This window comes from Sus scrofa, chromosome 13, assembly GCF_054392235.1.
Source record: "Sus scrofa isolate SSC_HxYL_T2T_F1_AM1 chromosome 13, Sscrofa_HxYL_maternal_Yorkshire_Landrace_v2.0, whole genome shotgun sequence".
NCBI lineage: Eukaryota > Metazoa > Chordata > Mammalia > Artiodactyla > Suidae > Sus > Sus scrofa.
The window spans coordinates 151,271,214-151,296,322 of record NC_139395.1 but is presented as its reverse complement, the minus strand read 5'-3'; the positions used below and the strand labels follow the sequence as shown (position 1 = coordinate 151,296,322).

At 38.4% G+C, this 25,109-nt stretch overlaps 1 protein-coding gene across 30 annotated transcripts in view; it reads right to left on the bottom strand.

The window, feature by feature from the left end:
• Positions 1-25,109, bottom strand: part of MYLK (myosin light chain kinase) — a 299,269-nt gene that overhangs the window by 271,381 nt on the left and 2,779 nt on the right. For 4 of the 30 annotated variants that reach the window (XM_084986980.1, XM_084986986.1, XM_084986993.1 and 1 more), the window contains exon 3: positions 22,448-22,561. The exons of the other annotated variants lie outside the window; for them this stretch is intronic. The gene's annotated coding sequence lies outside the window, so the exon portion shown is untranslated. The remainder of the gene's footprint in view (positions 1-22,447; positions 22,562-25,109) is intronic. 30 annotated transcript variants of the gene reach the window in all.

Here is a 25,109-nt window from a genome sequence, read left to right as displayed (position 1 = left end):
TATGCAAGGGGAGAGATGGGACCATCATAAGAGACTCTTTCCCCATGAGCACTTTTTCAGGCAACAGGACATGGCTTACATGAGTTCTGGAGGTGAACACAAGTTGCCACACCCTGAGAAACCCAGAAGCAGATGCCAACTCCACCAATGCAGACTCTAGGAACACGAATGAGCCACTGCATCTGCTCAATCCCATCAAAAGGTTAAGAGTCAGCACACTCTGAGAAAAGAGGCAGGAGGCACCCATGCTAAAAACGGCCCTCATGTCAAAAATAGTAAACCCACACAAGGTACACAGGGATGGTTACACATATAAATAGACTTTCAAGACCACAGTATGTAATTGTTTCTCTTAAACTCAGAGTAAGAGAAATATACGTAAAATGAAGAAGCTGAAGAACCACTTCCAATTCTTTCTTCCCCTGAAGGAACAATGAAAGAGACCACTTCTGTCTAATACACAAAGAATTCAAAAAGGATATAATGAAAATACTGAAGGAATTAAGAAAGGCCATTAATAGAAATGCAAATTATTGTAAAAAGGAACAAGGAACTATAATAAGGAGTCAAGAAAAATTGGAAAATTAATTTACTGAGATGAAAGCTGGGCTAAAGGCAATGAATAGCTAAATGAATAATACAGAAGAACAAGTAAGTGACTTGGAAGATAGAATAATGGGAATCACCCAATCAGAATAGCAGACATAAAGCCAAATTTAAAAAGTGAAAGCAATATAAGAGACCTAAAGGATAACATAAGCATGCTAAAATATGTATAATAGGGATTCCAGAAGGAGAAGAAAAAGAAAAGGGGATTGAAAATTATATTTGAAGATATTTTGGCTGAAAACTTCACAAACCTAAAGGAGGAAAGAGCTATCCAAGTATAGGAAGCATAGAGGGTACCAAACAAAATGAACCTAAACATGCCTATACCAAGACATATTATAATTAAAATGCCAAAAGTTAAAAAAGGATTATTTTTTTAATTTTTTAAATTACTCAATGAATTTTATTACATTTATAGTTGTACAATAATCATTACAACCCAATTTTATAGCATTTCCATCCCCAAACCACAGCACATTCCCCCACCCTCCAATCTGTCACATTTGGAAACCATAAGTTAAAGAAAGGATTCTAAAGGAAGCAAGAGAAAAACAAAGAGTTAATTACAAGGGAACCCCCATAAGACTATCAGCTAATTTCTCTACAGAAAGGGTGCAAGCCAGAAGGGAGGGGCAAAATACATTCAAAGTCTTGAAAAGGAAAAATCTGCAGCCTAGAATATTTTACCAAGCAAGATTATCACTTAGAATAGAAGGAAAGATAAATTATTTCTCAGACAAGCAAAAACTAAAAGAATACAGCAATACTAAATTTATCCTAAAAGGAAAATTGAAAGATATTCTCTAAATAGAAATATGAAACTATGAGAAAAAGGAAGTCAAAATTGGAAAATAAATCACTTAAATAAGCCAGTATACAGATTTAAAAGAAAAAAAAAGAACTATTTGTGAAAGCAATGATAACCAAAATGAACAGAAAAAAGATAAACACAAGGATATAAAAGAGCACATCAAAATCATAAAACAGGAGTTCCCGTTGTGCTCAGTGGTTAGCAAATCCAACTAGGAACCATGAGGTCGTGTGTTCGATCCCAGGCCTCACTCAGTAGGTTAAGGATCTGGCGTTGCCATGAGCTGTGATGTAGGCTGCAGACTTGGCTCACATATGGCATTGCTGTCGCTCTGGCATAGGCTGGTGGCTACAGCTCTGATTGGACCCCTAGCCTGGGAACCTCCATATGCTGCGGGTACAGCCCTAAAAAGACCCCCCCCAAAAAAAATCACAAAACATGGGGGAATAATGGGCAGAAGATCTAAACAGACAGATCTCCAAAGAAGACATACAGATGGCCAAAAAACACATGAAAAGATGTTCAGCATCACTCATAATTAGAGAAATGCAAATCAAAATCACCCTGAGGTACCACCTTATACCAGCCAGAAAGGCCATCATCCAAAAATATACAAACAATAAGTGCTGGAGAGGGTGTGGAGAAAAAGGAACCCTAGTACACTGTTGGTGGTACAACCACTGTGGAAAACAGTATGGAGATTCCTCAGAAAACTAAACATAGAACTACCACTTTATCAAGCAATCCCACTCCTGGGCATCTATCCAGAGAAAACCATGACTTGCAAAGACACATGTATTCCAATGTTCCTTGCAGCACTATTTGCAATAGCCAAGACATGGAAACAACCTAAATGTCCATTGACAGAGGAATGGATCCAGAAGATGTGGTACATATACACAATGGAATATTACTCAGCCATTAAAAGGAATGAAATACTAGCATTTTTAGCAACATGGGTGGACCTAGAAATTATCATGCTAAGTGAAGTCAGCCATACAATGAGACATCAACATCAAATGCTTCCACTGACATGTGGAATCTGAAAAAAGGACAGACTGAACTTCTTTGCAGAACAGATGCCGACTCACAGACATTGAAAAACTTACGGTCTCTGGAGGAGACAGTTTGGGGGGTGGGGGGATGTGCTTGGGTTGTGGGATGGAAATCCTGTGAAATTGGATTCTGATGATCATTACACAACTACAGATGTGATAAATTCATTGAGTAATAAAGAAAATAAAAATAAAAAATAAAACATGGGGGAGGAGAGTATTAAAATGTATATTCTTCTTTTTTTATTTTAGAATGTGTTTGAGCCTATATGACTATCAGACTAAAGAAAGTAGATATAGGAAGGGGTTAACATATTTGAAAAACAGGGTAACCACAAATACAAAAATACAATAGATTAACAAAAACGAAAAAGGACACAAGCATAAAACAAAAGGAAATTATCGAGAAAGAAAGAGGAACAAGAAAGAAACACAGAATCAAATGGAAAACAGTTTAAAATGACAATAAATACATATATATCAATAATTACCTGAAATGTCAATGGACTAAGTGCTCCAATCAAAAGACACAGAGTGGCAGATTGGATATTTTTTTTAAGTGTACGATATGCTGCCTACAAGAGACCCACTTTAAGGCACATAGATTGAAAGTGAGGAGATGGAAAAAGATATTTCATGAAAACAGAAAGGACAAGAAAGCAGGGGTCATAATATTCATATAAGATAAAAAATACTTTAAAACAAAGGCTATAAAGAAAAATAAAGCATACTATATAATGATAAAAGTATCAATACAAGAAGATTTTATATTTGTCAACATATATGCACTTAATATAGGAGCACTCAAATACATAAAACAAATACTAATAGACAAAAGGGAAGAAATTGACAGGAATACAAAAACAGTAGGAGTATTTAACATCCCACTTATATCAACAGACAGATCTTTGAGACAGAAAATCAATAAGGTAACAGAGATCCTAAGAGATACAACAGAGTAGTTCGACTTAATTTATATGTTCAGGACATTACACCTCCCAAAATCAGAATACATGTTCTTTTCAAGTACACATGGAATACTCTCAAGGATTGACCACATACTAGGGCACAAAACAAACTTCAACAAATTTCAGAATATAGAAATTATGTTAAGCATCTTCTACGACCACAATGGCATGAAACTAAAAATCAACCACAGGGGAAAAAAATGAGAGAGGAAAAAAAAAAAGATTACATGAAGACGAAACAACATGCTACTAAGAAACCAATGGGTCAATGAGGGTTATCAAAGAGGAAATTAGAAATACCTGGAAACAGATAACAACAAAAACATAACCATATAAAATCTATGGGGTGCCACAAAAGCACTTCTTAGAGGGAAATTCATAGCAATAAAGATTTCCTCAAAAACAAGAAAAATCTTGTTTAAACAACCTAAGCTACCACCTGAAAGAATTTTAAAAAGAATAAACCATAAAATCAGAAGAAGAAAATAAATAATAAAAATCAGAAATGGAATAAGTAAAACAGAGATTTTAAAACAATAGAAAAAAAAATCATTAAAATCAAGACCTGGTTCTTTGAAAGGGTGGATAAAATTGACAAACCTCTGGCCAGGCTCACCAAAAAGAAAAGAAGGAGAACCCAAATAAATTAAATAAGAAATGAAAAAGGAGAAACATCAACTGATACCACAGAAATACAAAAAAAAAAAAAAACTGTAAGAGAATACTGTGAACAATTATATGCCAACAAATGGACAAGTTTCTAGAAACATACAGCCCACCAAAGCTGAATCAAGAAGAAATAGATAATTTGAACAGATCAATCATTAGAAGTGAAATAAAATCTGTAATTAGAAAAAAAAAAAAAACTCCCTACAGCAGAAGTCCAGAACCAGATGGCTTCACTTGTGAATTCTACCAAGCCTACAAAGAAGAGCTTATATTGATCCTTCTTAAACTCTTCCAAAAGACTGGTTAGGAAGGAACACTTCCAAAGACATTCTATGAAGCCAGCATCACACTGATACCAAAACCAGACAAAGACACTACCAAAAAAAGAAAATTATAAGCCAATAACTTTGATTAACATTAACGCACCGGAGTTCCCGTCGTGGCGCAGTGGTTAACGAATCCGACTAGGAACCATGAGGTTGCGGGTTTGGTCCCTGCCCTTGCTCAGTGGGTTAATGATCCGGCGTTGCCGTGAGCTGTGGTGTAGGTTGCAGACGCGGCTCGGATCCCACGTTGCTGTGGCTCTGGTGTAGGCCAGTAGCTACAGCTCCAATTAGACCCCTAGCCTGGGAACCTCCATATGCCACGGGAGTGGCCCAAAGAAATAGCAAAAAGACAAAAAAAAAAATTAATGCACAAATTCTCAAAAAAAACATTACCAAACTGAATCCAACAACACATTAAAAAGATTATATGCCACGACCAAGTTAGATTCATCTCAGCATCACAAAGATGGTTCTAAATACACAAATCAATGTTATACAACACATCAAAAATAGAAAATATAAAAACCACACGACCATTTCAATAGATGCAGAAGAAAGAATTTGATAAATTTCAACATCCATTCATGTTAAAAACTGTTATGAAAGTGGGTATAGAGGGAACTTATCTCGACATAATAAAAGTTGTTTTTGACAAAACGACAGCCAACACAATACTTAATGGTGAAAAGCTAAAAAGCCTTCCCACTAAAATCTGGAATCAGACAAGGATGCCCAATATCTCCACTTTTATTCAACACAGTACTGGAAATCCTACCCACAGCAATCAGACAAGAAAAAGATATAAAATACATACAAATTTGAAGAGGAAAAATTGACATTATATGCAGGTGACATATTATATATAGAAAATCTAAGAACTCCACACAAAATTACTAAAACTGATAAATTCAGCAAGGTAGCAGAATACAAGATTAACATATAGAAATCATCTGCATTTCTTTACATTAGCAATAAAATACCAGTGGAGTTCCATCATAGCACAATGGAAATGAATCCGACTAGGAACCATGAGGTTGCAGGTTTGATCCCTGGCCTCGCTCAGTGGGTTAAGGATCTGGCATTGCCATGAGCTGTGGTATAGGTCACAGAAGCGGCTTGGATCTGGTTTTGCTGTAGCTGTGGTGTAGGCCAGCAACTGTAGCTCTTATTTGACCCCTAGCCTGGGAACCTCCATACGCCATGGATGCAGCCCTGAAAAGCAAAAAAATAAAAATAAAAATAAAATACCAGAAAGTGAACATTAAAAAAAAATACATTTTAAAATCACACCAAATAATAAAACACTTAGGAATAAACCTGACCAAGGAGGTGAAAGGCTTATATGCTGAGAACTATAAAACATTAACAAAGGAAATTAAAGATGATTCAAAGAAATGGAAAGATACCCCAGGCTCTTGGATTGCAAGACAATATTGTTAAAATAGCCATACTACCCAAAGTAATCTGAAGAACTAATGCAATCCCTATCAAATTACCCTTGACATTTTTCACAGAACTAGAGCAAACCATCCTATTTGTATGGAACCATAAAAGATCTAGAACTCCCAAAGAAATCCTGAGGAAAAAGAACAAAGTAGGAGACATAATCCTCCCAGGTTTGAGACAATACTACAAAGCTACACTAATCAAAACAGTGTGATATTGGAACTTAAATAGACCTGTGGATCAATGGAACAGAATAGAGAACCCAGAAATAAACCCAGACACCTAGGTTAATTAATCTTTGACAAAGGAGAAAAGAATACAAAATGGGAAAAAGACAGTCTCTTCAGCAAGTGGTGCTGGGAAAACTGGACAGCTGCATGTAAATCAATGAAACTAGAGAACACACTCTTACACCATACATGAAAATAAACTCAAAATGGCTTAAAGACTTAAACATAAGACATGACTCCAAAAAACTCTTAGACAAGAACATAGGCAAAAACATTCTCTGACATAAACTGTACCAATGTTTTCTTAGGTCAGCCTCCCAAAGCAATAGAAATAAAAATAAAATAAATGGGACCTAATCAAACTTACAAGCTTTTGTACAGCAAAGGAAACCAAAAAATAAAAATAAATAAATAAAAAAGACAACCTAAACAATGGAAGAAAATTTTGCAAATGATGAGACTGACAAGGGCTTAATTTTCAAAATATACAAACAGCTCCTATAACTCAACAACAACAACAAAAAAACCTATCAAAAAAATGAGCAGAAGACCCAGACATTTCTCCAAAGAAGATATACAGATGGCCAACATGAAAATGAAAAGATACTAAACATCACTAATTATTAGAGAAATACAAATAAAAACTACAATGAGGTATCATCTCAAACTGGTCAGAAGAGCCATCATCAAAAGGTCTACAAATAGCAAATGCTGGAGAGAGTGTGAAGAAAAGGGAACCCTCTTACACTGTTGGTGGGAATGTTAAGTTGGTGCAGCCACTATGGAAAACAGTATGGAAGTTCCTCAAAAAACTACAAATAGAGTTACCATATGATCCAGCAATACCACCCCTGAACATATATCCAGATAAAACTATAATTCAAAAAAGATACATGCACCCCTATGTTCATAGCGGCACTATTAACAACAGTCACAACATGGAAACAACCTAAATATCCATCGACAGATGAATGGATAAAGAAGATGTGATACATATATACAATGGAATATTACTTGGCCATAGAAAAGAATGAAATACTGCCATTTGCAGCAACACAGATGGAACTAGAGATTATCATACTTAAGTGAATTAAGTCAGAAAGGGAAAGAAAAATACTGTTTGATATCACTTATAGTTGTAATATAAAATGTGACACAAATGAGTCTATCTATGAAACAGGAAGAGATTCACAGACACAAGAACAGACTTATGGTTGCCAAGGAGGAGGAGAGATGGGAGAGGTATGAACTGGGAGTTTGGGCTTAGCAGAAGCAAACTATTACATTTAGAATGGATAAACAAGGTCCTATGGTATAGCACAAGGAACAATATTCAATATCCCATGATAAAGCCTAATGGAAAAGAATGTAAAAAGATTATGTAAAGTGTAAAAAAAAAATCACTCAAGAAGAGATAACCTAGATAACCCTATATTTATTAAATAATTTAATTTGCAGTTAAATACCATCCCATGAAACAAACAAATAAAACCCTCCAGGTTCAAATGGCTCCACTGGAAAATTCTACAGAAAGTTTAAAGAATAAATAATAACAATTCTATACAACTGTTCCAGAAAATAGAAGTGGAGAAAATACTTCCCAACTTCTTTTATGAAGTAACCAATACCCTGATAGCAAAATCAGACAAAATTTTAAGAGAACTAGTCTAATATCTATCAGAGTATAAACACACACAAAAAAAAACCCTCAACAAAATGTTAATAAATTCAATCCAGCAATACAAAAAGATTAATACTATATCATGATGAAGGGGTGTTTATTCCTGGAATGTACAGCTAGTTAAACACACAGAAATCAATTAATGTAATTCAGCATATCAACAGACTAAAGTAGAGGTCAGTAAACTATGTAGCCTATTTTTATAAATAATAGTTACTGGAATACAGTCACACCTATTCACTTATGTATTGTGTATGGTTGGATTTATGCAACAATAGCAGTGCTGAATCATTGATCAGAAACCTTACAAGAGTGGACTAGAGACCTTATAGTCAACAAAGGCTAAAACAACTTACTCTTTGGCTGCTACCATCTGAATGTTTATATTCTCTTAAAGTTTCTATGTTGAAATCCTAACCTCTAAAGAATATTGTATTAGATGGTGGGATCTTTGGAAGGTGATTAAATCATTAGGGTGGAACTCTCATGTACAGCATTAGTGCCTTTATAAAAGAGACTACAAAGAGATCCCTAACCATGTAGAGGACATGGGAAGAAAGTGCTGGTTATGAACCAGGAACAGGGCACTCACTAAAACTTGACCTTGCTGGAACTTTAATCTTGAATTTATCAGCCTCTAGAACAGTAAGCAATGAATTCCAGGTGTTTATAAACTACCCATTCTGTGGTATTTTGTTAGAGCATTCCAAACAGACTAAGACACTTTCCATTTAAGAAAATGTCCACCAACTCTTGGACATATAAATGACCATATATAGATCCAAAATGAGCACTTGAAAACCACTGTGGCTCACCAGGTTAGGAACCTGACCAGTATCCATGAGTATGCAGGTTCAATCCTTGACCTCACTCAGTGAGTTAAGTGTCCAGCCTTGCCACAAGCTGCAGAACATGCCATACTATCTTCCATCATATTCTACACATCATATTCTCACTCAATAGGTTAAAGGATCTGTTGTTGCCGTGAGTTGTGGTGTAGGTCACACATGCAGTTTGGATCTCACATTACTGTGGTGTAGGCTGGCAACTGCAACTCTAATTCAACTCTTAGCCTTGGAACTTCCATATGTCATGGGTGTGGCCCTAAAAATAAAACAAACAAACAAACAAACAAAAACTCATCAAGCTAGGAGTAGAAGGAAACTTCCTCAGCATAATAAGGAACATCTACAAAAACCATACAGCTAGAATCAAAGATAATGGTATGAGAATGAATGCTTGCCCCATAAGATTGGCAATAAGACAATGGTGTCAATTTTTACCACTCATTTTAACACTATACTGAAGATGCTAACCTGCACAATAGGACAAGAAAAATAATGTCAAGTCAAATAAATTATATTAAAAATGAAACTGTCTTTATTCACAGATGACATGATTACCTACATAGAAAATCCAAAAGAAGCTACTAGAACTAGTAAGTGAGTGTAGAAAGGTCACATGACACAAAGATCAATACACAAAAATCAACTGTTAAAAAGAGAAAAGTTCAGGGAAATAGTTGAGGCAGAGGAGGGCTGAAAATTGATTCTCTATCTCAGCCTCCTAAATTATTTAAATTACATATTTTATGGTGTTGGTTAACTGCAGACAATTACATATCAATTATATTACTTTCCAATTTATATAGAGGCATATTTGGGTGCACTTTAGTCTCTGATTTAAATCCTTTAAAAGTACATTAAAGTAACAAATCAATTGTAATTACAGTTGTCCCTTGAAGAATAAAGGTTTAAACTGAACAGGTCCACTTACACGTGGATTTTTTTCAACAGTAAATACTACAGTATTACACCATCTTTAGTTGGTCGATCCAGGGATGTGAATCCTTGGATAAGGAAGAACCATGGATACAGAGCTCTGACTCTAAGTTATACACAAATTTTCAACTGTATGCAGTCTCCCCAGGCGACAGAAATAAAAGCAAAAATAAACAAATGGGACCTAAGCAAAGTGACAAGCTTTTGCACAGCAAAGGAAACCATTAAAAAAATTAAAAAGACAGCCTCCAGAATGGGAAAAAATAGTTTCAAATGAAGCACTGAGAAGTGCTTAATCTCTAAAATACACAAAAAATTTACACAACTCAATAGCAAAAAAACAGCAACCCAATTGAAAACTGGGCAAAAGAACTGAATAGACATTTCTCCAAAGAAGATATACAGATGGCCAAAAAGCACATGAAAAAATTCTCAATGTCACTGCTTATTAGAGAAATGAAAATAAAACTACTATGAGGTACCACATCACAACTGCCAGAATGGCCATCATTAACGAGTCAACAAATAACAAATGCTAGAGAGGGAATGGAGAAAGGGGAACCCTCCTACATTGTTGGTGGGAATGTTAATTGGTACAACTATGGAAAATATACCATTGGTACCACTATGGAAAAGAGTATGGAGGTACCTCAGAAAACTAAATATAGAACTACCATATGACCCAGTAATCCCATGCTTGGGCATATACCCAGACAAAAAGACACGTGCACCCGCGTGTTCATTGCAGCACTATTTCCAATAGCCAAGACATGGAAACAACCTAAATGTCATCAACAAATGAATGGATTAAGAAGATGTGGTAATGGCACAGGACTGCCAGCTCCTGGAAGGACCCCCCGCACCCCAGAAAAGCTACAACAAGTCTGGCCGGGCCATGAAAAGATCTGCCTAATTTTCGAACAGTCTTTCTGAGTCGGGCTGCCCTGGCGAAGAGCGTCTTGGGTTTTCAGCAGCCCAGCTAGCTGCTCAAGCCCATGGGGGGAGCAGCACTCTTGCAGAGCAGCTGCAAAGGACTGCCAGTTCTCTGCAGGACCCCCTGCAGCCCAGAAAAGCTGCAACAAGCTTGACCAGACTGTGAAAAGATCTGCCTACATTCTCAGGCCGTCCTTCTGAGTTGGGCTGCCCTAGGGAACAGCCTCTTGGGTTCTCAGTGACCCAGATAGTTTCTCCAGCCCTCAGGGGGTGCTGCACTCCTGAGGAACAGCTGCCCAACATCGCCAACCCGCTGCAAGAACCCCACAGCCTAAAAACACCAGAGCAAGCTCTGCCTGACCAAGTGAAATCTGCTACCATCGTGGTGTGGACCTCCCAGTCCTGTCTGCCCTCAGGAAGTCCTCCTTTGCTTCAAAGAGACCCTTTTAGCCCCATCAACACTCCAGAAAAGCCACACTGCCTCAAAAAAGACTGACCAACAATGCCAGCCCTCAGGAAACATTCCACAGCAGTGACAAGGCAAACACTGCCCAGTCACGGAGAGTACAACTCCCTCAGGAAAAAGAAAACAACAAGCAAGATGAAGAAGCTGAGAAACCACCCCCAGTCAAACCAACAGGAGAACTCACCTAAAACAGTGAACTATGAAACAGATCTCTGCAGTCTGACAGACCTGGAGTTCAAAAGAGAAATAGTGAAAATGCTGAAGGAATTAAGAGAAGATATGAACAGTAATGCAGATACCCTCAGAAAGGAACTAGAAAATATAAGGAGGAGCCAAGAAAAACTAGAACATTCCTTTGCAGAGATGCAAACTGAACTAAGGGCAGTAAAAACCAGAATGAATAATGCAGAAGAACGAATCAGTGATATGGAAGATAGAATAATGAAAATCACCCAATCACGTCAGCAGACAGAAAACCAAATCAAAAAACAGGAAAGCAATATAAGAGACCTATGGGATAATATAAAGTGGGCCAATCTACGCATAATAGGAATTCCAGAAGGAGTAGAAAAAGATAAGGGGATGGAAAATATATTTGAAGAAATTATCACTGGAAACTTTCCAAATCTAAAGGATACTGAGTTCAAGATACAGGAATCACAGAGGGCCCCAAACAAATTGAACCCAAATAGACCCACACCAAGACACATAATAATAAAAATGGCAAAAGTTAGTGATAAAGAGAGGATCCTAAAGGCAGCAAGAGAAAAGCTGAATGTTACCTACAAGGGAACCCCCATAAGATTATCAGCTGATTTCTCTACAGAAACACTACAGGCCAGGAGGGAATGGCAAGAGATATTTAGAGTGCTAAAAGGAAAAAATATGCAACCTAGAATACTCTATCCAGCAAGAATATCATTTAAAATAGAAGGGGAAATAAAAATTTTTCCCAACAAACAAAAACTAAAAGAATACAGCAACACAAAATCCAGGCTAAAAGAAATCCTGAAAGGGCTTCTCTAAACCAAAAAGAAAGGAAGGAAAGGGAAGAAAAAAGAAAAAAAGAAGAAGAAGAAGAGGAAGAACTAGGATTGAGGAAACCGCAATCAGAGGGCAGTCACTCAAACAAGCCAGCATACAGATTTAATCATGAACATGCTTCAAACAAAATAAAATTAAAAAGAAAAAAAAGAGTCATCAAAACCATAAAATGTGGGCAAGGGATGTTAGGAAATAAATAGACCCTTTTTGTTTGTATGTTTCTCTTCTTAATTTTAATATACTAATGAAGTGTTTGAACCTACAGGACCATTAGGCTAAAACACACAATTATGGGACGGGGTTAGCATACTTAAAAAACAGGGCAACCACAAGCCAAAACCAAATATTGCATTTTCAAAAAATGAAAAAAAAAAACAACACTCAAGCAGATAATAACAGGAGACCATCCAACCAAAAAAAAAAAAAAAAAAAAAAAAAAGGAAGAATGGAGAACCATAGAATCAGCGGGAACACGAGGTTCAAAATGACAATAAATAATCATCTATCAATTATCACCTTAAATGTCAATGGTCTGAATGCCCCAATCAAAAGACACAGAGTGGCTGAGTGGATAAAAAGGCAAAAACCTTCAACCTGCTGCCTACAAGAAACTCACCTTAGGACAAAGGATACATACAGATTGAAAGTGAAAGGGTGGGGAAAAATATTTCACGCCAATAGACATGACAGAAAAGCAGGAGTCGCAACACTCATATCACACAAAATAGACTTTAAAACAAAAGACATAAAGAAAGACAAAGAAGGACACTATTTAATGATTAAGGGATCCATCCAAGGAGAGGATGTTACTATCGTCAACATATATGCCCCAAATATAGGAGCACCCAGATACATACAACAAATATTAACAGACATAAAGGGAGATATTGATGAGAATACAATCATAGTAGGAGACCTAAATACCCCCCTCACATCAATGGACAGATCCTCTAGACAGAAAACCAATAAAGCAACAGAGATCCTAAAGGAAACAATAGAAAAGTTAGACTTCATTGATATCTTCAGGACACTACATCCAAAAAAATCAGAATACACATTCTTCTCAAATGCTCATGGAACATTCTCAAGAATCGACCACATATTGGGACACAAAGCGAATCTCAATAAATTTAGGAGCGTAGAAATTATCTCAAGTATCTTCTCTGACCACAATGCCATGAAATTAGAAACCAACCATGGGAAAAGGAAAGAGAAAAAACCTACTACATGGAGACTAAACAACATGCTACTAAAAAACCAATGGGTCAATGAGGAAATCAAGAAGGAAATTAAAAACTACCTTGAAACAAATGATAATGAAGACACAACCTCTCAAAATCTATGGGATGCTGCAAAAGCAGTGCTCAGAGGGAAATTTATAGCAATACAGGCCTTTCTCAAAAAAGAAGAAAGATCCCAAATTGACAACTTAACCCTCCACCTAAATGAATTAGAAAAAGAAGAACAAAAAAGTCCTAAAGTCAGCAGAAGGAAGGAAATTATAAAGATCAAAGAAGAAATCAATAAAATAGAGACTCAAAAAACAATAGAGGAGTTCCCGTTGTGGCGCAGCGGTTAACGAATCCGACTAGGAACCATGAGGTTGCGGGTTCGATCCCTGCCCCTGCTCAGTGGGTTAATGATCCGGCATTGCCGTGAGCTGTGGTATAGGTCGCAGACGCGGTTCGGATCCCACGTTGCTGTGGCTCTGGTGTAGGCCAGCAGCTACAGCTCGGATTAGACCCCTAGCGTGGGAATCTCCATATGCCACGGGAGTGGCCCAAAGAAATAGCAAAAAGACAAAAAAAAAAATAGAGAAAATTAATAAAACCAAGAGCTGGTTCTTTGAAAAGGTGAACAAAATTGACAAACCCCTGGCCAGACTCACTAAAAAGAGGAGAGAAAGAACCCAAATCACCAAAATTATAAATGAAAAAGGAGAAATCACAACGGATACAGCAGAAATACAAAAAACCATAAGAGAATACTATGAACAACTGTATGGCAACAAGTTTGACAATCTGGAAGAAATGGACAATTTTCTAGAATCTTACAGCCTGCCAAAACTGAATCAAGCAGAAACAGACCAACTGAACAGACCAATCACTAGAAATGAAATTGAAGAGGTCATAAAATCACTCCCTACAAATAAAAGTCCAGGACCAGATGGCTTCACAGGTGAATTCTATCAAACATATAAAGAGGAATTGGTGCCCATACTCCTTAAACTCTTTCAAAAGGTTGAAGAAGAAGGAATATTCCCAAAGACATTCTATGAGGCCACCATCACCCTCATTCCAAAACCAGACAGAGATACCACCAAAAAAGAAAACTATCGGCCAATATCATTGATGAATATAGATGCAAAAATTCTCAACAAAATCTTAGCCAACCGAATCCAACAACATATCAAAAAAATTATACACCATGACCAGGTTGGGTTCATCCCAGGTTCACAAGGATGGTTCAACATACGCAAATCAATCAGCATCATACACCACATTAACAAAAGAAAAGTCAAAAATCATATGATCATCTCAATAGACGCAGAAAAAGCATTTGACAAAGTCCAACATCCATTCATGATCAAGACCCTCACCAAAGTGGGTATAGAGGGAACATTCCTGAATATAATCAAAGCCATTTATGATAAACCCACAGCAAATATAATCCTCAATGGGGAAAAACGGAAAGCCTTCTCACTCAAATCTGGAACAAGACAGGGATGCCTACTTTCACCACTGCTCTTCAACATAGTTTTGGAAGTTTAGCCACAGCAATTAGACAAACAAAAGAAATAAAAGGCATCCATATAGGAAGAGAAGAGATCAAACTGTCACTGTATGCAGATGACATGATACTATACCTAGAAAACCCTAAGGACTCAACCCCAAAACTCCTTGAACTGATTAATAAATTCAGCAAAGTAGCAGGATATAAGATTAACATTCAGAAGTCAGTTGCATTTCTGTATACCAGCAATGAAACATTAGAAAAGGAATACAAAAATACGATACCTTTTAAAATAGTACCTCACAAAATCAAATACCTCGGAATACACCTGACCAAAGAGGTAAAGGACCTATATGCCGAGAACTATAAAACTTTAATCAAAGAAATCAAAGAAGATGTAAAGAAATGGAAAGATATTCCATGTTCCTGGATTGGGAAAATCAATATTGTAAAAATGGCCATACTACCCAAAGCAATCTACAGATTCAATGTAATCCCTATCAAATTACCCATGACATTTTTCACAGAACTAGAACAAACAATCCAAACATTTATATGGAACCACAAAAGACCCAGAATCGCCAAAGCAATCCTGAGAAACAAAAAGCAAGCAGGAGGCATAACTCTCCCAGACTTCAAGAAATACTACAAAGCCACAGTCATCAAAACAGTGTGGTACTGGTACCAAAACAGACAGACAGACCAATGGAACAGAATAGAGAATCCGGAAATAAACCCTGACACCTATGGTCAATTAATCTTTGACAAGGGAGGCAAGAACATAAAATGGGAAAAAGAAAGTCTATTCAGCAAGCATTGCTGGGAAACCTGGACAGCTGCATGCAAAGCAATGAAACTAGAACACACCCTCACACCATGCACAAAAATAAACTCCAAATGGCTGAAAGACTTAAATATACGACAGGACACCATCAAACTCCTAGAAGAAAACATAGGCAGAACAGTCTCTGCCATCAACATCATGAATATTTTCTCAGGTCAGTTTCCCAAAGCAATAGAAATTAGAGCAAAAATAAACCCATGGGACCTCATCAAACTGAAAAGCTTTTGCACAGCAAAGGAAACCCAAAAGAAAACAAAAAGACAACTTACAGAATGGGAGAAAACAGTTTCAAACAATGCAACTGACAAGGGCTTAATCTCTAGAATATAGAAACAACTTATACAACCCAACAGCAAAAAAACCAATCAATCAATGGAAAAATGGGCAAAAGACCTGAATAGACATTTCTCCAAAGAAGATATACAGATGGCCAACAAACACATGAAAAAATGCTCAACATCGCTGATTATAAGAGAAATACAAATCAAAACTACCATGAGATATCACCTCACACCAGTCAGAATGGCCATCATTAATAAATCCACAAATAACAAGTGCTGGAGGGGCTGTGGAGAAAAGGGAACCCTCCTGCACTGCTGGTGGGAATGTAAACTGGTACAGCTACTATGGAGAACAGTTTGGAGATACCTTAGAAATCTATACATAGAACTTCCATATGACCCCACAATCCCACTCTTGGGCATCTATCCGGACAAAACTCTACTTAAAAGAGACACGTGCACCCGCATGTTCATTGCAGCACTATTCACAATAGCCAGGACATGGAAACAACCCAAATATCCATCGACAGATGATTGGATTCGGAAGAGGTGGTATATATACACAATGGAATACTACTCAGCCATAAAAAAGAATGACATAATGCCATTTGCAGCACCATGGATAGAACCCGAGAATCTCATCCTGAGTGAAATGAGCCAGAAAGACAAAGACAAATACCATATGACATCACTTCTAACTGGAATCTAATATCCAGCACAAATGAACATCTCCTCAAAAGAGAAAATCATGGACTTGGAGAAGAGACTTGTGGCTGCCTGATGGGAGGGGGAGGGAGTGGGAAGGATCAGACACAACTTAGAATAGATTTACAAGGAGATCCTGCTGAGTAGCATTGAGAACTTTGTCTAGATACTCATGTTGCAACAGAACAAAGGGTGGGGGAAAAAATGTAATTGTAATGTATACATGTAAGGATAACTTGATCCCCTTGCTGTACAGTGGGAAAATAAAATTAAAAAAATTAAAAAAAAGAAGATGTGGTATACATACACAATGGAATACTACTCAGCCATACAAAAGAACAAAATAATGCCATTTCTAGCAACATGGATGGAACTAGAGACTCTCATACTAAGTGAAGTAAGTCAGAAAGAGAAAGACAGATACCATATGATATCACACATCTGGAATCTAATACATGGCATAAATGAACCTTTCCACAGAAAAGAAACTCATGGACTTGGAAAACAGACTTCTGGTTGCCAAGGGGGAGGGAGGGAGAGGGGATGGGATGGACCGAGAATCTGCGGTTAATAGATGCAAACTTTTGCATTTAGAGTGGATAAACAATGAGATCCTGCCATATAGCACAAGGAATTATATCCTGTCATTTGTGATGGAGCATGATGGATGATAATGTGAGAAAAATAATATATCATATATAGATAGATAGATACAGATATATATAGATATAGATATGTATGACTGGGTCACTTTGCTATACAGTAGAAATTGGCAGAACACTATAAATTAACTATAATGGAAAAAATAAAAATCATAAAATAAAAAAATTTTTCCACTCTATGGAAGGGTAGCACTCCTAAACCCCGAGTTGTTCAAGGATCAACTGTACTAGCAATGAACAATTAGAAAACAGAGTTTTACTGAAAATACCATTTTTACAATTACACCAAAAACATGAAGTACATAGCTATTAGTCTAGCAAAATATGTTAAATATTTACTATGCTAAAACACTGATGAAGAAATCAAAGACCTCAATAAATACAGAGATGGTGCATACATAAATAGTATTAGAAGACCCTAAATTGTTAACATGTCAATTCTCCCCAAACTGACCTATCGAGTCAATATAATACTAATGAAACTTCCAGCGGATTTTATACAGAAACAAATAAGATGACTTTGAAATATATATAGGAGGTAAAGATATAGAATAGCAAAAACAATTTTGAAAAGGAAGAACTAAAGTTGAAGGATTCACACTATTTCAAAACTTAAAATAAAGCTGCAACAATCAAGACAGCGTGGTATGGTATTGCTAAAAGGATATACACATAAACCAATGGAACGGAATAGTCAGAAACAGACCCACACAAATATTGTCAATTGATTTTCCACAAAGATACAAAGTCAATTCAATAGAAGGATATCCCTTCACTATGGTGCTAGAATAATTGGAAATCTTTATACAAAAAAAACCTCTATACCTTGCACCATGAAAAAAAATAATTCAAAATGGATTAGACCTAAATGTAAAACCTAAAACTATAAGATATCTTAAATAAAGTATTAGAGAAAATATGAATGACCTCATTTTAGGTAAATATTTCTTAGATATAACACTAAGAAAATATATTTTTAATTGATAAATTAGACCTCATCAAAACATAAAATTTATGCTCTGCAAAAATAGACATTGTTAAGAGAATGAAAAGACAGGGTATACACAAATATTTGCTAAACATGTCTGGACTCATCCAGAATATAAAAAAATTATATCTCAAAACTCAATCAAAATGAAACAATCCAATAAAACCCGGGCAAAAGATTTAAACAGATACTTCACCAAGGAAGATACGTGGATAGCAAATAAGGCAATTAGCAAAGATGCTCAACATTATTAGTCATTAAGGAAATGCAAATTAAAATCACAATGATAAAAGTATATCTATTAGAATACCTAAAATTCTTTAAAAATCTGACAATACTAAGTGCTGGCAAAGATGTGGAAACTGTAACCCTCATATGTTGCTAGATTGGAATACAAAACAGTATAGCCACTTTGGAAAACAGTTTGCCATTTCATTATAATACACCGTACCCACCCAGCAATCCCACTTCTGGGTATTTATCCAAGTGAAAGGAAAATCTATGTTCACATAAAAACCTGTACACAAATACTCATGACGAATTATTCATTACCACCCCAAACTGGAAACAGCACAATGTCCTTCAACTGGTGAACAGAGAAACACATACAATGAAATAACACTCAGCAGCAAAAATAAATGATCTACTGGTATACCCAACAACAGAGATAACTCTCCAACACATTGTGCTAAGTGAAAGAAGGTGAACTTAAAAGGCTACACACCATGCAACACCATACCATACAACTCTATTTAGAAACATTCTGAAAGAGGCAAAATCATAGATACAGAAATCAGATCAGTGTTTCCCACCTAGGATCTACACAAGGCAATTTTTGGAAGTGAGGAAAATGTTCTATATCTTGATTATAGTAATGCTTTTATGACTTTTATGTTTGTAATGTTTTTTATGTTTGTCAAAACTCAAAGTCATACACTAAGATATGTAAAATTTACTGTATGAAATTATACTTGAACTTTTTAATGAGAAAGAAAAATGTCTTCAAAAAGATTCCACCATAATGCAGCATTGTAAAAAAAAAAAAAAAGTTATTATGTACCTAAAACAATGCCTACCACTTGTCAAGCAATGCAATCAAAAAGCAATAGCAACTTCCAAACTGATCAGAATAAAGCACAGACTTCTTGAAGCTAGGAAAAGTTGGTGTTACTAACTCACATGCAACACATGATTAACTGGGTACTGAACAGTAATTTTTTCAAAGCTTCCAGTTAACTTTCAGAAGACATTTAATTTTCATTTTTGCCACATCCATAGCATGTAGAAATTGCCAGGCCAGGGATCAAACCCATGCCACAGCTATAACCAGAGCCACAGAAGTGACAGTGCCAGATCTGTAACCCACTGAGGCATGAGGGAATGTCAGAAGATATTTAACTTTTTTGGGTTTTTTTTTTTGGTTTTTTTGGTTTTTTTGCCTTTTCTAGGGCCGCTCCCATGGCATATGGAGATTCCCAGACTAGGGGTCAAATCAGAGCTGTAGCCACCAGCCTACGCCAGAGCCACAGCAACTCAGGATCCAAGCCTCGTCTGCAACCTACACCACAGCTCACAGCAAAGCCAGATCCTTAACCCACTGAGCAAGGGCAGGGATCAAACCAGCAACCTCGGGGTTCCCAGTCAGATTCATTAACCACTATGCCATGGCAGGAACTCCAGAAGATATTTAACTTTTAGCAGCATTATTTTCTTATAGAAAAACTAGAACTAAAAGTTTAACCTAAAGGAAATATATATAAAACCCTAGAACACTTTAATATTCCTCAGAACTATTCTGTCAATTCTTAAAAGATGTAAAAATTTTAGGCACATGCAAAATTAGCCATGGAAACCAAAGACAATTAATAGTTCTATCTCACTTATGACCACAAATGCAAAAAAAAAAAAAAAAAAAAAAAAGGAAAAGTCCAATAAAGTATAAAATCAAAGCCAACCAGGTGTTCAAAACAACTATACAACATGACCAAGAATTTTCTTAAGAATTTATCTTGGGAATTCAAGGATGGCTCAACATTCAAAAATCAAGGGCATAGATGATTAAAAATAGCCTCTTACTATGTGTAACACATGTAAAACAAACACAATTCAGAAAAATCTGAATATTCTGATCATGGTAATAATGAAGAAAGTGATTATGAATAAAAGCACACTGAAATTTGGAAAATTTTCTAAAATTGTGTATATTAAAGGAAGCGTTTTTTCCCTAAGAACCTAGAAAGAATCTTACAGCCTAGGGTAACTCAAAATCAAGAAAATATGGGAATGTTATCTCTTTTCACTACGCAACCATTATCTTTTTCTTTCTTTCTTTCTCTTCAGCTAGCCTGAGTCGGTTTATGTTCATTTTGCTGACATTGGAAATACATGGGGAGCTTTGTAAAAATGGTGATTCCCTGACTCCACCCAGGTCCAGGTTGGGGAATGGGAGGCAGAAATTATTTTGCAAACAAGGCTCCCAAAAGAATTTTGTTATTAGTGGATTCTGGAAGACTGCTATTAGGAATAAAAGCTTTAGGCATGTCTTTCCCTTAAAGTTTTTCCAGTGTGGTTGTGGATATAAAAATTTTAGCGTGAGTAAAACTAAATAAAACATATAAACTTACCATAATAAGTTTATGACATCAACATCAAAAGAATTTAACAGGGGCCAATAGCTACGGAAGGTCAAATGAGGAGGCGAACTTGAAGCTGAGGAGGTCAAAGGTAGTCTTGCTTCTGAGGCAGTGCCTGACAGGTATGAGGAACTTAATTCATCCCCTGAACAAATAGTTAAGGATAGAAGGACTTGTCAAAGAGGCAAATGAAGAATATTCCAAGACAGGATAAACTCATAGTTAAAGGTGGAGAGACAACAAAGTGTGAGCTGGGTTTAGGGACAAGTTAATGGGTCTTGTTAGCTTGAAGGGCAGATTGCAGAGGCCCTTGTGCTTCAGGTTAAGGCTGTCCTGTGAGAAGCAGGGAGCCACTGAAGGTTTCTGAAGGTGGAGTGACACAGCCAGATTTGGCTTTAAGATTAACAAAGCAGGAGTTCCTGTCATGGCGCAGCAGAAACGAATCTGACTGGGAACCATGAGATTGCAGGTTCGATGCCTGGCCTAGCGCAGTGGGTTAAGGATCCAGCGTTGCTGTAAGCTGTGGTGTAGGTTGCAAATGCGGCTCAAATCCCACATTGCTGTGGCTCTGGCATTGGCTCCAATTAGACCCCTAGCCTGAGAACCTCCATATGCCTCAGGCGCAGCCCTAAAAAGACAAAAAAGACAAAAAAAAAAGATCAACGAAGCAGGAGTTCTCACCTTGGCGCACAGTGGATTAAGAATCCAACTGCAGCAGTCCGGGTTGCTGTAGGGGCACAGTTCAATCCCTGGCCAAGAACAGTGGGTTAAAGAATCAGGCATTGGCACAGTTTGATTGGCTTAGATTCAGTCCCTGGCTTGGGAATTCCCATATGCCATGGGTGTGGCCATAAAATTAAAAAAAAAAAAAAAAAGATTCACAAAGCAATCAAGTGTTAAATTTATTTGTGCCACAGAGAGGCCACAGTTAACAGTGCAAGAGTGAGCTAGCAAAAAAAAAAAAAAAAAAAAAAAGAGTGAGCTAGCAAAGGTCTGGTCACAAGTAATAGCAATATGAGAGTAAAACCAACCTGGATAACCAGAGAAGAATAACTGCAGGAGGAGGGGCTGGCGGCTGTGGTCATCTGTGACTAGCTGGCACCCTAGGGGGGCTGCCCAATCACAACAAAAAGTCTGAGAACTCCCTAAAACACTTCAGCTGAAACACCATGTGGTAAAGTCTGTAGCAATTGCATTAACTGTCTCACGCCCAGCATGAGAGCCTGCGGTGAAGACAGACGTTTCAGTAGTAATAAGGGGCAAGCTACAGGGTAAGGGCTGTGTTTCTCCAGGCACACAACAACAGTCTGCTGCCTCCTCCCAAACATGTCCATTTCCACAAGCTTAGCAACCAAGCAACTACAGAAACACTGTGATGATGCTAATACAAAAATATGGAATGACAACCTAACCTGGATAACGAGGAAGGATAGGAACAGGTCCGTTTTAGGCACATTCTATGAACAGGCTCAGTACTCAGCAGGAAAAAAAAATGTATAAGAGTCAGGAGAAAAATCAGAACAGTTATGCCTAACCCATAAAAAAGACATTTTGGAGAAGCGAGGGAGATGAGTGAAAGTACCTTTTCACGGAGCAGCAGATGGGAGATGCCTTAGGAGCTTTCTCCCATTCATCCACTAGCCAGGACTTCAACCCAGATGTCCCGGCCCCTGTGCTGTCAGGTACTAACTTCTTCCTGGGATAAGAGTAAGGACACAAAGATGAACCATTGCCCTCAGGAGCTTGTGGCCTATTAGGACATCACACCTTACGATTGCATCACAGGTAAAGGTTACCAAGCCCTGTTCATCTATCCACAGCCTCTTCAGGCAAGCAGAGAAAGGGTTCCCCTCTCAAGGGTGGTTCATCCAGAAGACAGTGTCAGATATAGGTGTTGAGTCTGGGTATTGGGTGGGACAGGGGCTAGCACTTTAGGAGCAGGTGGAATCTGCGTGGGCAGATACAAGGTACTCAAGGGCCCTGGCAGCAGACAGATGGCAGTGATCATAGAGTCAGGCCAAGAGAGGAAGGAACATGCTGCTCTGCTCCCCTGGGCACCCTCAGACTAAAGAGAACAGCCTTCAAAGACTCTGGAGAACCAGGTGGGACAAATGATAGAACCAATTTGCATCCATTGCTCTGGCTGAGGTCAGGCCTTCCCATTCCATCACTACCCTCCGTCAGGGTTGAGGCATGAGAGGAAAACACCCAAAGCCTTGGCCTTTTAGACCAGGGTTCCCACGTCAGCATAACGCAGGTGTCAGGTGGACTGGCATAAATGAAACATGAGGAAAGAATGCAAAGCCCCTGGAAGCCAAAAGTCTTCGTGCGCTGGGCTTTCGCTCTGGCTGTGACAAAGATACCCCAGGACAAGCTGTCCTGCATGGTTGAGAGCTCGCTGCAGGGTCAAAGGTTCATCATCAGGCTCCAACAAAGGAGGAGCTGAGAGCTTCTGAACCCTGGAACCAAGGGTTCCTGCCCTCCCTCCTCCTCATCACTCTAGCCCCTGAATTTCTCATTACTCAAAATTCCCCTAATTGAGTCTGGACCACAGAATGTATCCCTGTTTTCTAATAACATACTCCATATGTGTTATACTTCCCCAAATAGACCCCAAGCCCCTTGGGCATGCTGCCTTCCTTTTATAAGCCTCCCCAGGGTGGGACGGGGAGGAGATTTGTAATTAATGTGTGGTGGCTGATGCACAGGTCATTCCACAGACATAGGGAACACTACTCAATGTGTGAAAGAATAGCAATTCCTTCTTCTGTGCCTCTTTATAGTCACATATTCGTTTTTATCTGAGGAAACTGCAGTTGGCCCACAGAAGTTAAATACCAAACCCAAGAACATCCATCTGGCCAGTGAGCAGGATGGCTCTGAAGCCACGTTTAACTCCAAAGATCACATTCTACCCTTGCACTGCCTCTCCTGCCAGAAATCTGAAGGAGAGCTACGCTGCACCAAAAAAAAAAAAAAAAACGAAGTGCTGCAAACCAAAAAAATAAATGACTTCCTCAACTATGAAAGCTTATCATGAGGTGGGTTTCTGGCTCCCAAAAGATTATGAGAAATAACTCAGAAGGTCCTGCCTAACAAATTAGCACCCATCCCATATGGGGGAACCCAGCAGCAGATCTATAAGAAAAGGAAATCCCCTCCTCAGCTCATTGCTTTTGTTTCCAGAGAACTCCACACTCAGACCCAAGAGAACAGGGGAGGGGAGGAAGAAAGGGGGACAGAAGTACCAACACTAGAGGGAGGGAACAATCCTGGGACATTTGAGAAGCCAGATTTATACAGAAGTTCCCACAGCTCCCTTGTAGGGTGTCCATTGTAAGCATTCACCCTCGGACACAGGGGACAGTGAGCAGGAGGACAATGTGAGCATCTGGAAATCCAGCCTTAGCCCCAAGAGCTGCAAACAGAGAGCAGTGCTCTCTGGCTCTCCTCTGGCCCCAGCCCCATTTCACAAAGGCTGCAGACCTGACAACCAGTCGCAGGAGGGAGAGAAGTGCTGGCCTGTAGTGACAAACGCTGAGGTCCACCCACTATGAGACTGTAAGAACTGCATTTGTGGGGAGTTCCCGTCGTGGCGCAGTGGTTAACGAATCCGACTAGGAACCATGAGGTTGCGGGTTCAGTCCCTGCCCTTGCTCAGTGGGTTAACGATCCGGCGTTGCCGTGAGCTGTGGTGTAGGTTGCAGACGCGGCTCGGATCCTACGCTCTGGCGTAGGCCGGTGGCTACAGCTCCGATTCGACCCCTAGCCTGGGAACCTCCATATGCCGCAGGAGCGGCCCAAGAAATACCAACAACAACAGACAAAAAAAAAAAAAAAAAAAAAAAAAAAAAGAACTGCATTTGCTGAACCTGTTGGTTTAAAACTGATATAAAAGTATGAAACCGAAACTCAACAGAGAGGCAAGAGAATTCATCTGCAGAACAGCATAGGCGGGAGAGGTGCGGGGCTCCCACAGCAGACTCTGGCCCAGCACATTCACCTTTCTGTGCTCGTAAAGCAGGAGGTGAGTGGAGGGACAGAGGCGGACGTCGCATGGCATGGGAGCCTGTCCTAGTGACATCTGCGCTCCCTTCACTCTGGATTCCAAGCCCACATGCCACCCAAGTGTCCACTTGTATATTTTCCATACAAACATCCTTCCTCCTGCCCTCTGGCTGCACTCTCTGGCGGTCAGAGGAAAACGACACAATAGTCAAGCTGGGAGAGGACAATGTCTTCTG